Here is a 13,317-nt window from a genome sequence, read left to right on the forward strand (position 1 = left end):
CCATAGCTCACTGATGCTCTGCTTCTTTGTTCTAGTCTTTTTTCTATTTGTGTTTCATTTTGAATAGTTTCAATTGCTATGTTTTCAAGTTTACTAATCTTTTCTTCTACATTGTTTAATCTGCTATTACTCAATGTGTGTTTTTTAAAATAATCCCAGTAGTAGTTTTCATGGCTAGTGGTTCTACTTGGGCCTTTACTTACCATGTTCAAGTTTCCTTCACCTTCTTGAATGTGTTGGATATCATTACAATAACTTCTAATGTTCTTGTTGCTAATTCTATCATATGTGTCATTTCTGGGTCTGTTTCTATTGATTGGCCCATCTCTTTAATATGAGTCATACATTCCTGCTTTTTTTGTGGCCTTTAATTTTTTATCAGATGCAAGACATTGTGAATTTTACCTTGCTTGGTGCTGGATATATTCATATTCTTATAAATATTCCTGAGCTTTTCTTCTAAGTCATAGCTAAGTTACTTGGAGAAATGTTGACCCTTTTGAGGTTTCTATTTTCTTTATTTTTATTTTTTATTTATTTATTTTTTTTGCGGTACGCGGGCCTCTCACTGTTGTGGCCTCTTCCGTTGCAGAGCACAGGCTCCGGACACGCAGGCCCAGCGGCCATGGCTCACGGGCGCAGCCGCTCCATGGCACAAGGGATCCTCCCAGACCAGGGCGCAAACCCTTATCCCCTGCATCGGCAGGCGGACTCTCAACCACTGCGCCACCAGGGAAGCCGTTTTTTATTTTTTAAGTATTGTTTTGTGAGACTGGAGCCACCTTTAATCCAGAGCTAATTTTCTTTTATTACTGAATCAATACTCTTTTGAGTATTCTACCTGATATCCTATGATTTATGAGTTTTTCCCACTCTTGTTGAAGGGAGCACAAACTATGCTTTGTCCTGTGGAAACCCAAGAATTGTTCCCCTTGCTCTTATTGGGTGGCTCTTTCCCCATATGTGGGTAGTTTTCTTACAAAGGAAACTGTCATAGCCCAGCTTGAGGAAGACTTGGAGATTTTCTGAAGATTTCCAGAGCTCTCTCTGTGTAGCTCTCTCCTCTCTGGAACTCTGTCCTGCACACTTTACCAACCCTAGCCTCTCTCAACTTCTAAACAATTCTCAGTTTCAGGAAGTCCCAAGGCTCTGCCTGAGTTCCCTCTCTCTTCAAGTTATAGCCTGGAAACTCTTTCCAGGCAGTAAATCTGGGCAATCAGAAGACTTACCTCATTTGTTTCCACTCTCGCCAATATCACTGTCCTTTGCAACCTCCTATCCAAAGACTGAAAAACATTGTTTCATATATATTCTCTGGCTCTGTCATTATTTCAATTGTAATGGTAAATCCAACCCCTTACCTTGACTAGAAATAGAAGTCTGAACTCACTTTTAATCAAAGAATACTGCTAGAAACACTCTCTAGAAATTTTTTCTCTATTTGTTGTAGGAATGTTTATTTTATATTTTACACTTCTCTGCTCCACATTATAAGGATCCATATAAGAGATTAATTTTAGAATACAATGCAGGAAACAACATTTACCTGAAGAAATTAGTTTTCTTCTAAATCATGATTAAGGAGATTAATATAAAAGACCTGTCTTCTTTATTCTTTGATCAACCAGGAGATTCTTAGTCAAATTTACATATTAACTATAGCATATGTGTGGTATTTTATGGACTATTTTGTTTGTTTGAGTGCTATTTTCCCCTTGGTTACATCTGTACCAGTTTGCATTTTCTTCTGCCTCTTGTGCCTTTTCCTTACATTTATATTTTATTAAACACTTTCTGTAAGTTACCTCATATTTAATGGAAAGGCTAGAATACAAAGAAGTAAACCAAAAATTAAAATAGTTTGTGTATACGTGGTACCTTGAAAGCATAAGCATGAACAAAGTAGTCTAGATGAATTCTTTATATTCACTCTTTCCATTGGAGAACAAAACCCATGGAGTTGGTGAACAGGATAAATGTGGTTGGAAAAGAAGACAAGAAATCTTTGGAGCTTAAGTGCTGTCCACTGAGGAGGGTTCTAGATCAAATGTCACTGTGTAGACCAGCGATATTTGGGGTACTAGGAAGAAATGGATGCCTCAGGTTGTGGTTTGGAGAGTGATAAGTATACTGAAAAAGAGAAATAGGAGATGAAGGAAAGCCTTGGGTTTTTCACAATGTTGCTAAGAAAGAACTCTGATCTTTTGTGTTTTAAGACACATGTTGTGCTACTTGTGTGTCTGATGATCTAATCAGAACCTGTGGGTATGTAAATATGTCTATCTTAACATATAAGCTTCAAAGAGAGCCAGTAACATTCTATCACTTTGAGTCTCTTTAAATAGGTCCGTTGATGGGAGGGATATAATGTTTCACTAAAATGATTTTTCTGAGTAAAGATAATGTAGATAATCTTATAGTGAGTATGAAGACGTGCCCTAAATCATGAAGGTGGTAGGCAAAGAACTGAAGTTTTGGAAAAGCTGAACTTGGGGGGTTTTCTCTTTAGTGTTGTGTATGGACCACTAGTATATACAACACACTTCTCTGTTGGATTGTTTAATTTTTGGTCAATACATAATATTCATTTATTTATTTACTGTTATTATTATTTACTGTTATGGTGATAACTTTCAACCTCTCTATGCTGAGTGGGTTCTGAGAGAAGAGCGTTATAACTTACTTAGAATAAGAGCTAAGAGCAATAGAACAATATCAAGGCATTATTCGTATTAGGTTGAAATATATGAGGTTGTCAGTCAAAACCTGTCCAATATCAGCAATTCACATGGTTTAACTTGTGTATCAGTGTTAGGTTTATATGTTGTGTAACACACCACCCCAAAATTCTGTGGCTTAAAATGACAACCATTTTATTTTATTTTATTTTTATTATTTTTTACATCTTTATTGGAGTTTAATTGCTTTACAATGGTATATTAGTTTCTGCTTTATAACAAAGTGAATCAGTTATACATATACATATGTTCCCATATCTCTTCCCTCTTGCATCTCCCTCCCTCCCACCCTCCCTATCCCACCCCTCTAGGTGGTCACAAAGCACCGAGCTGATCTCCCTGTGCTATGCGGCTGCTTCCCACTAGCTATCTATTTTACATTTGGTAGTGTATATATGTCCATGCTTCTCTCTCACTTTGTCACAGCTTACCATTCCCCCTCCCCATATCCTCAAGTCCGTTCTCCAGTAAGTCTGTGTCTTTATTCCTGTCTTACCCCTAGGTTCTTTATGACATTTTTTTTCTCTTAAATTCCATATATATGTGTTAGCATATGGTATTTCTCTTTCTCTTTCTGACTTACTTCACTCTGTATGACAGACTCTAGGTCTATCCACGTCACTACAAATAGCTCAATTTCGTTTCTTTTTATGGCTGAGTAATATTCCATTGTATATATGTGTCACATCTTCTTTATCCATTCACCCGATGATGGACACTTAGGTTGCTTCCATGTCCTGGCTATTGTAAATAGAGCTGCAATGAACATTTTGGTACATGACTCTTTTTGGATTTTGGTTTTCTCAGGGTATATGCCCAGTAGTGGGATTGCTGGGTCATATGGTAGTTCTATTTGTAGTTTTTAAGGAACCTCCATACTGTTCTCCATAGTGACTGTACAAATTCACATTCCCACCAGCAGTGCAAGGGAGTTCCCTTTTCTCCACACCCTCTCCAGCATTTATTGTTTCTAGATTTTTTGATGATGGCCATTCTGACTGGTGTGAGATGATATCTCATTGTAGTTTTGATTTGCATTTCTCTAATGATTAATGATGTTGAGCATTCTTTCATGTGTTTTTTGGCAGTCTGTATATCTTCTTTGGAGAAATGTCTGTTTAGGTCTTCTGCCTATTTTTGGATTGGGTTGTTTGTTTTTTTGTTATTGAGCTGCATGAGCTGCTTGTAAATTTTGGAGATTAATCCTTTGTCAGTTGCTTCATTTGCAAATATTTTCTCCCATTCTGAGGGTTGTCTTTTGGTCTTATTTATGGTTTCCTTTGTTGTGCAAAAGCTTTGAAGTTTCATTAGGTCCCATTTGTTTATTTTTGTTTTTATTTCCATTTCTCTAGGAGGTGGGTCACAAAGGATCTTGCTGTGATTTATGTCATAGACTGTTCTGCCTATGTTTTCCTCTAAGAGTTTGATAGTTTCTGGCCTTACATTTAGGTCTTTAATCCATTTGGAGCTTATTTTTGTGTATGGTGTTAGGGACTGATCTAATCTCATACTTTTACATGTAGCTGTCCAGTTTTCCCAGCACCACTTATTGAAGAGGCTGTCTTTTCTCAGTTGTATATTCTTGCCTCCTTTATCAAAGGTAAGTTGGCCATATGTGCATGGGTTTATCTATGGGCTTTCTATCCTGTTCCATTGATCTATCTTTCTGTTTTTGTGCCAGTACCATACTGTCTTGATTACTGTAGCTTTGTAGTATAGCCTGAAGTCAGGGAATCAGTAATCAGGATTCCTCCAGCTCTGTTTTTCGTTCTCAAGATTGCTTTGGCTATTTGGGGTCTTTTGTGTTTCCATACAAATTGTGAAATTTGTTGTTCTAGTTCTGTGAAAAATGCCAGTGGTAGTTTGATAGGGATTGCATTGAATCTGTAGATTGCTTTGGGTAGTAGAGAATGACAACCATTTTATTATGTTTAATGATTCTTGGGCTGACTAGGGTGGGCTGCATGGGTTTGTGCTCTTCTTCTTCATGGGTTTGGGTCAGTTGTCTAGGGGCTTGAGTAGGCTGGAATATTCAATGTGATTCACCCACATGGCCGATAATTACTGCTGGCTGTCAGCTGGGAGCTCACCTGTGGCTGTCAAAGACAACCTTGGCTCTTTGCTTTGTAGTATGGGTTCCTCACATGTCTTGGGTTTGGACGTCTCAGACTATTATTTCTACTGCATTCTCAAAGCCAATTCACAAGGCCAGCCCAGATTCTGAGGGTTGTGGGTAGGAGGTAGCTCCACATCTTGATGTGTCTGGGAATTTACAGAGTGAAGAGGAAATATTGGGGACCATCTCTGGAGATCAGTTACCATCAAAAAACATTCTCTGATGAATGTAAGAAAGACCATTCAGGTGAGTTTTACTCAAATAAGGGCACAAAGTGATAAGTGAGCAGTATAACAGTGGATGCTATTAGTTCCTTAGTGTGTGCCAATAAAAATTACAATGTTGAAGACAATACTGTGACATGAAAATATTCAAAAATTTTGATGCATAATCTAAAAGGAATAATAAGATGTGTGCCCAAATAGCCATAATTCAGGTAAAAATTGATGCATAGGTAAAGATAAAACTGAGAGGAGAAAAACACTGACTCTGGCCAGGAGAGATAGAAGGACTCAGGCACAGCTCCATGAAGGAGGTGCTATTCAAGCTGCATCTTGAAACAAGGGATAAGATGTAGACAAGTCACTATAAGGAAGGGCAGAGACATTCAATGTGAAGTGGAAAGAGTGAGCATGGGTATAGAGGGAGCAAAGACCTTTGACTTCTATGTAAAGAAGAGGCAACCAGCCCATTTGGCAGAAACATGGGAAAGTGTAAACAAGTACAGTAAGAACTGAAGTTGGAAAAGTGAGTTGTAGCAAATTGTGGGAGGCCTTGAATGCTGACTTGGAAGTTTGGGCTTTGTTCAGGAGTAAGAGCCATTGAAAGGAACCAACAGGAGCAGGGCAATGCTCTAGGAGGTTGACACCTCATGTTCATCTGATATTTTCTATCTATACCTTTGTCCCCTGACTATTCCCAGAGACTCCCCTCCCAGCTTTCTGCATTTAGTGATAACTTCCTTTCCATTATTTAGTTCCAGGGCTGCCACAGTAGTGAGATATGGGAGAACCATTTTTCTTACATTATATGTGGATAAAACAGAATATTATTTAGCTACTAAAATAACATTTTCAAAAAATATTTATTGGCATGGGGAAATGCCTATGTTCCAGTAAAGAAATAACAAAATAATAGATTAATAAAAACAGAATAAGAATTGTATGTAAAATGTGAAAACATCATAAAAATCTGAATACTCTGTGTCTATATGCATACGCACATAGAGAGAGGAAAGGAGATCACAGTGTTACATTGACAGTGGTATTATGGGTATTTTTATTTTATTTATACCAAATAAAATATTTGGTATGAATATTTTTCCAAATTAGAATGACTAAATTTTTTTAGTCATTCTAATGACTAAATTAGAATGACTAATTCTAATTAGTTTTCCAAATTAGAAAGTATTAGAGTTATAGTCAAAAAAGTTATCTTCTAGTGTGTTAACCACTGCAAGTAAGTCTTCAAATGGCAACCAAGTAAAAATAGCATCCTACCTGAACTTGAGACTTGGAATTCTCAAAGACCTATAAATATTTAGGGCTCTGCGATCCAGACATAGAGTGAGACAGCTGCTTTGGCTCTCTGAGTATTTGAGTGTTTGCTCTGAAGAGAATAAAAAGGAGAGGAAGGTACTTGAACAACCTTTCACCACTAAACCACCTCTGGAATTTCTAAATAAGGCCTTGGAGGGAGGGAAGGTGACATAAAGAGCCTGCACACCATCACTCCACACTCTCACAGGACTTGGGGAATGACGCAGCCAGAATTACTTGGAGACACTGAAGTGAAATATTGAGGTTTAAACCTCAATATTTCACCAGCTATCCAGCCGACCTCAGGTTCCTTATACAAATTTTGTTACTTTATGCCTCAAGAATCATTTGTTCACTCTTTTCCAGTCTTGCATAATTTACTACTGTGGGAATCTGATAATACTTAAGCAGATAAAGAAAGACGTGAGGAAATCCTGGGAAAAGAGTAAAACTGCCACATTATTATTTTAAATTACTGTGTTTGAGCAACTGAATTTACTAATTCATTTTATTTCTTCAGAAATTTTCAACCAGGTAGCTCTGCAATTTTGTTTACATCTTTGATATAATAAAAGAGTATACTACTTTACACCTCTTCCAGTTTCACCCTTGCTAAGAAAAGTCTGCTTTTTGGCCCTTCTTTCTGCCATGCAAAGGGGACATGGGCTCCTCTAGGATTTATCTGAGTAGCACTAGTCTTAATTTTTCAAACTGTCTGAACAAAGTAAAGAAACTTTAGGAGTCTTTTAAATAGAGTTTTTATAGCTTTATCAGGAAGAGAAAAGAGAAACGTGACTAATAGTGACAGAGAAATTCTAGGGAACTAGATCTTTCTTTTTCCTATTTCCTTTTGAAGAAGTATATACTCAGGATCTTAGGCTAATAATAGCATAAACCAACTTGTTTCTTTTTCATCAACAAATGAGGTCAACATTAATGACATGCATAGGGGAATAAGGACCTTGAAAGTTTTCTTTCAGCAGTGGTCCCATTGATTCCAGGGTTAGAATGCCTCTGTTTTTCAGGCTGATCAAAACTGGGGAACAAATCCTTGTGTGATGTGTCTGGCACATTTTTAATGAGATGTTGTAAAAAGAACTGATAAGTAATTTTATCAAGAATTTACTGCATGCCTATCCTGGATTAAGTGCTTTGCATGAATTATTTAATACTTACATTAATCCAGCTACGTACTGTTATCTGACCAATAGAAAAATTAAACTAGAATAATTAAGTAATTTTCCTAAGTTCAATAATCGATGGAGCTATTGTTGACCACGGTTTGTCTGATTCCAGAATTGGCACTGTTATTCTCTATACTGTTACTTTTAGTTCATACACATGAAATAGACTTCTACAGGCTTAGTCATCTTTGAAGAACAGATGGCAAGTAATCTTAAAAAAGAAATCTATCTTAGGTCTTCAGTTTGTTATGGGAAGGAAGAAGGGCTGATAATATTGTTCAGATAAGTTTTTGTGGTATGTTTTCTGAAGAGCATAAGAACCCCAGATTCCTTATGTTAAATATCCAACATTGTTCACTGGACACTAATCTCCTTTCTGTTGAATTTAAAATAAACATATAGGTTACTATGTTTAAGTGGCCATCTGCCATCATGAGCAAACTCTTGAGGAAATCGCTTTGGACTTAAGGTATAGCACATGTTTGATCATTATGTGTATTTATACTTTTTGAATTTGGAAACCTTGAAAGAAAGAGGTTAAAAGTCAGCAAGAAGGAAAATGGGGGAAAAAAAGAATAATTTTAAAAGGCAGAATGAGTGCTTTATAGTGTTCTGTACTAGTGCGTGTAAGAAAGAATTAAAACTGTAAGATACAGAGAGTAAAGAAAATCTAATTAATGTGTGTTTAGCTGAAACTGATCATTTTGGAAAAGAGAAGTTTAGCCCAAATTTTTGTGTGATAGGCCCAATAATGACCCCCCCACCCCCCAAAAAAGTGTTCATGCCCTAATCCTTGGAACCTATGAATATGGTACTTTATATGGTAAAAAGGCATTTTGCAGATAGGATTAAGATCTTGAGGTGAGGAGATCACCCTGGATTTCTGAAGTGAGTCCAATGTAATCAGAAAGGTCCTTATAAGAGGGAGACAGAAGGGACAGGATCATTTTAAAATTTTTAAATTAATTCCATTTTAGTTTCTTTCCTAAATTCTTAAAATGGATATTAAATTCTTCTCTCCCCTTTGATTTTTTAATATTTCTTTTCATTAATAATGAAGTCATTTAAGAATATATATATGTTTTCCTCTGACTACAGTGTTTTCTAGGTTCTATAGGTTTTGGTAGAATGTCTCTTTTTTACTCCTCTCTAGATAGGTTAGTTATCTTTTCACTTTTGATTTCTGTTTGATCCAAAAATTATCTAGAAGAGTCAGTCTTAATTTCCAAGAAATTCCAAATTTTTGTTCATGCCACCATTATTAGTAAACATTGTCTTAGAAGTTCTAGATAATGCAAAACAACGAGAACATAAAATAACTAGTCTCAAAACGATGAGATCAACTTATCTGCTTTTGCTGATGGTATGAACACCCAATAAATCTGAGTAACAACCACAACAATAACAAGCAGTAATGGTAAAAATAGGTGGATACTAGATGAATATTCAAATATCAATAACTTTATTTTAATAATAAGGGCCTAGAAATAGAAATGAGAAAAAATTTTCTCAATATTGACAAACACTACAAAATAATTAGGGATAAATTTGTCAATATAATTTATAAAGAAAACTATAAAATCTTATTGAAAGACATAAAGTATTGAAAAGTATACAACAAGCTCAAAGACAATTTATTTAGAAGTAGCTATGCTCACCACTGTACCACCAACACTGCCTGACAAACAATTTATCTGGAAAGAGTTTTTGCAATGCTAAGTTTGAGCAGAGAATAAATAACAATAATACACAAAAATTTTTTAAACTGATAAAAAGAGACAAGCAACCAAACAGGAAAATGGGCAAAGAGTCTGAATATTCACAATAAGAACAAATTCACAGAAGTGAAAATCAAAAAGATCAAAAAACATATGAAAATATGTGCAAACTTAATAGTAAAGATATTGCAAATGTTTAATAATGAACTCATCAAAGATTAAAATCCAACACAAAATACTTATTGCTAAAAGAGCTGTGAGAAAAGCAATGCTCCTATACATGGCTGGGAGAAATGCAGATAAAGTCTTTGGGAAAAGGAATCTAGCAACATCTATTTTTTTAATACAAATAACTTAGCTCTTGGGACTCTCTAGATATAAAAGCATCCGTTCACAAGAAGGCATATATGCTGGAATATTTTTTGCAGGAGTATTCACATGAAGAAAAGCTAAGAAAAATTAATGTGTCCTCATTCATCCATTCAGAAAGTATGTCTTTACTGGACTGTTAGGTGCTTTGCTCTTCACTAGACGCTATGAAGTATAATAAAGGGCTCCCACCTTCAGAAAACTATGGTTGTAGCCGAGGAGCCAAGACATACAGACACAGTTACATAATAGAACAGGATATTCCAGACCCTAAGCAAAGGCTAGGAGAGCCAGCGGGGTAGGGGTTCGTGGGGAGGGGGGGTGGCGCGGGTGGAGGAGAGAAAAGGGAGGGTGTGTTCTGGGGATGGCGAATGAGTCCATTAGAGAGGAGAATCACAGCCCAATTACAAAGAAAAAGGAATCCGCTAATTCTTGACTAATCCTGATGAATGGAGGTAGATTGCATAGAAACAGCATAGAAAGGGGAGCTTGACATGGACCCTGTTAAGATTCTAAAGCTTTTAAAAATAAAAATGGAGCAGTAATAATCAGAACTTGAAAGGGGAAAGAAAGTTAAGACAAACTAGTTTTTATTTTTCATGAAGCCTCTAAATAAAAGGAATGCAATAGACGTGATGAAATCAAAGTTTTGGCAAGGGTTTGATAAAGTTTTTTTAAATGTTTGGAGAGGATGTGGAACAGTTAGAATAACTGGTTAAATGACTACCCAATGCGTACTAGGTGTACTATTGATCAGTACCTAGAGGAAGTCTCGTATGTGGAGGAATCTCATCTGTTATAAGCACATGGATGTGTTTCAATCAGTTGTGTGTGAAGAGGAATTTGTTACTAACGCTAAGAAGTAAATCAACATGGATTCAACGTTTTCTATCTGATAATATGTCCCTCACTGGCATTCAGATGGTTTCAGTGAATGCGAGATGAGTGGGAGTTACAATTAGCAGAAGAGAATTGTGCAGAACTCTCCAACACTCATGACATATCTGGACATACCCACGGCAATATGTTGTATATCTGTACATTGCTGCAGAGAAGTTAGTAAAAGCTGCTGCCCTTTGTGGGAAGAAGCATGGCACTCTGACCCCAGCACCGTGATTCGGATCTGAGATGAGACTGAAGCTGAAGCAGGAAGTAACTAATACACTGATTCCAGAACAAGGATTTAAAAAGATCCCAATCATCATCATGGGGAAAGTTACGTAAAAGTTAATAGTAAATAACATAAAGCCCTATTCTAGCCCAAACTGGTCAGAACATAATTGGGACATTAAAAAAAAATTCTTTCCACCATTTATTGTAAAAGGGGCAGTAATAAAAATAAAGCTAATTTTGAGGAAATCAGTCAAGCTGGAGACAATGACTAAAGAAACTGGGATATTTAGATTAGAAACAGGAGACTTAGGGATATGAATTCTGCCATCAAATATTTGAAGCACTATTCAAAGGAATGAGCAAAATAAGAGAAAGAACATAGGGTTTTTAACTCAGTTAGTGGTTGTACTGTTATAGACTTTAGGATTCCTTTTAAACCTGACATTCTAGGAAATCTACAGCATGATTTTATAATAAACCAGGAAGGCTAGGTTCAGAATGTCCAGGGTCCACCCCTGTGATATCAAAGCCAAAGAATAGAATAGAGCCCAAGTTGCTGGGGTCAGTGCCAACAAGTCTTCCTGTGGTGGTAATTCTAAGAAGGGCATCTAGAGGACAAGAAAAAGGGTTAGTTAACAAACAGGAAAGTTGGACAAATGTCATGGTGATAAGAATACAGAACTCAAAGGAAATGATGGCAGAGGCAACTAGAGAAGCCAAAAACTCAGGATGCCATAATCAGAGGGACTGAAATGGATGAAGAAGGTGAAGTAACAGAGCTGGTGGTTAAGGTGAGATGACAGAATGACAAAGCAAGAGTCAGGTTAGGACAAAGATCACTTTAGGTCAAATCTTGTGACAACCATGCTAAGGATAATCTGTGAATGGCACAGAGTAAACACTCAGTAAATATGAGGTATTTTTATTTGCAATTTTGCCCTGATCAGCTGAATTGGAATCAAGTATTTAAATTGACCAGGACATGCTAAATCAGGACCAGATTGTGGTAGGCCTTGAACATCAGCCCTAAGTGTATGGATGTTATCCTGCTGGCAAAAGGAAACACAAAGTTATTTGAACAGAGATGTGCTTTAGGAACCTTACTCACTCAGCCCTGTGAAGAGTAGACGCGTATTATGAGAGAGGAGGGAGAGCCATTAGGTAAGAATTCTTGCAAAAATATAAAGGAAGTAATGATGGCCTGAACTAGGGGGTGGTGGGTCGGGAGTGGGGGATATAAGACAGCCTAGAGGAGGCATCTAAGGTCCCATTGCCTAATTAAATTACAGAGCTGGCTGTGTATAGAGTCAACATGATCAACAAAATATACCATAATGTAGCTACCCTAATCCAGGATATGACAGAGCAGGTTGAGAATAATCAAACCCATGAAACACTATTCACTCCAGCTGATCTCAAACCAAGGAAACCTCTTTAATTACTATGAACTTTCAAGCACTTGAGATGCTTGATTTCAGTGATTTCAGGGGAGTCCAGAGAATGATGCTTGATAACAGTGATTGGAGGAGTAAGTGAGATGTAAGGAAGTGGAGATGTTTTAGAAAGCTTGTTTATGAAAATGTCTTTTAAAGAGCTCAGAACCAGGGCTTCCCTGGTGGCACAGTGGTTGAGAGTCCGCCTGCCGATGCAGCGGATGTGCGTTCGTGCCCCGGTCTGGGAAGATCCCACATGCCGCAGAGCGGCTAGGCCCGTGAGCCATGGCCACTGAGCCTGCGCATCTGGAGCCTGCATGTCTGGAGCCTGCACGTCCGGAGCCTGTGCTCCGCGACGGGAGAGGTCACAACAGTGAGAGGCCCGTGTACCACAAAAAAAAAAAAAAAAAAAAAAGAGCTCAGAACCAACACCACCAAGTGTGTTTTCATTTCTCTTGGGTTAAAAAACTAAGAGTGAAATTGCTGGGTCATAGGATTGGTGTACATTTAACTTTATAAGAAACTGTCAAACTTTTTAAAGTGGTCATACCATTTCATACAGTCACCACCAAAGTAGGAGAGCTCCTCTTGCTCCACATCCTTGACAACACTTAGTATTGTTGGTCTTTTAAATTTTAACCATTCTGGTAGATAGGGAGTGGCATATCATGGTGGTGTTTATTTGTAGTTCCTTGAAGACTAGTGGTGTCAAAAGAGGCTTTTATATGTCTCGTGACCATGTTCATATATAATCTCTTTTATGAACTGTTTTTTTTTTTTTTCCAAATCTTCTGTCCATTTTAAAACCCAGGTTGTTTGGTGATGATGATGGTGGTGATGGTGATGATGATGTAGTATGGAAGTTCTTTATATGACCTAGATACAAGTCCTTTGTCAGATATACATATTGCAAATATTTTCTCCTAGTCTGGCTTACATTTTTGTTTTATTATCAGTGTTTCATTGAAAGCAGAAGTTCTTAATATTGACAAACTACACTATATACATTTTACATTATGGTTAGTGCTTTTGGAGTTCTAGGAAATCTCTAGGTACCAGAAAATCATGATGTTTTCCTAATTTTTTTCCTAGAAGCTTTATAGTTTTA

Source organism: Delphinus delphis, chromosome 1 (genome assembly GCF_949987515.2).
Source record: "Delphinus delphis chromosome 1, mDelDel1.2, whole genome shotgun sequence".
Classification (NCBI taxonomy): Eukaryota; Metazoa; Chordata; class Mammalia; order Artiodactyla; family Delphinidae; genus Delphinus; species Delphinus delphis.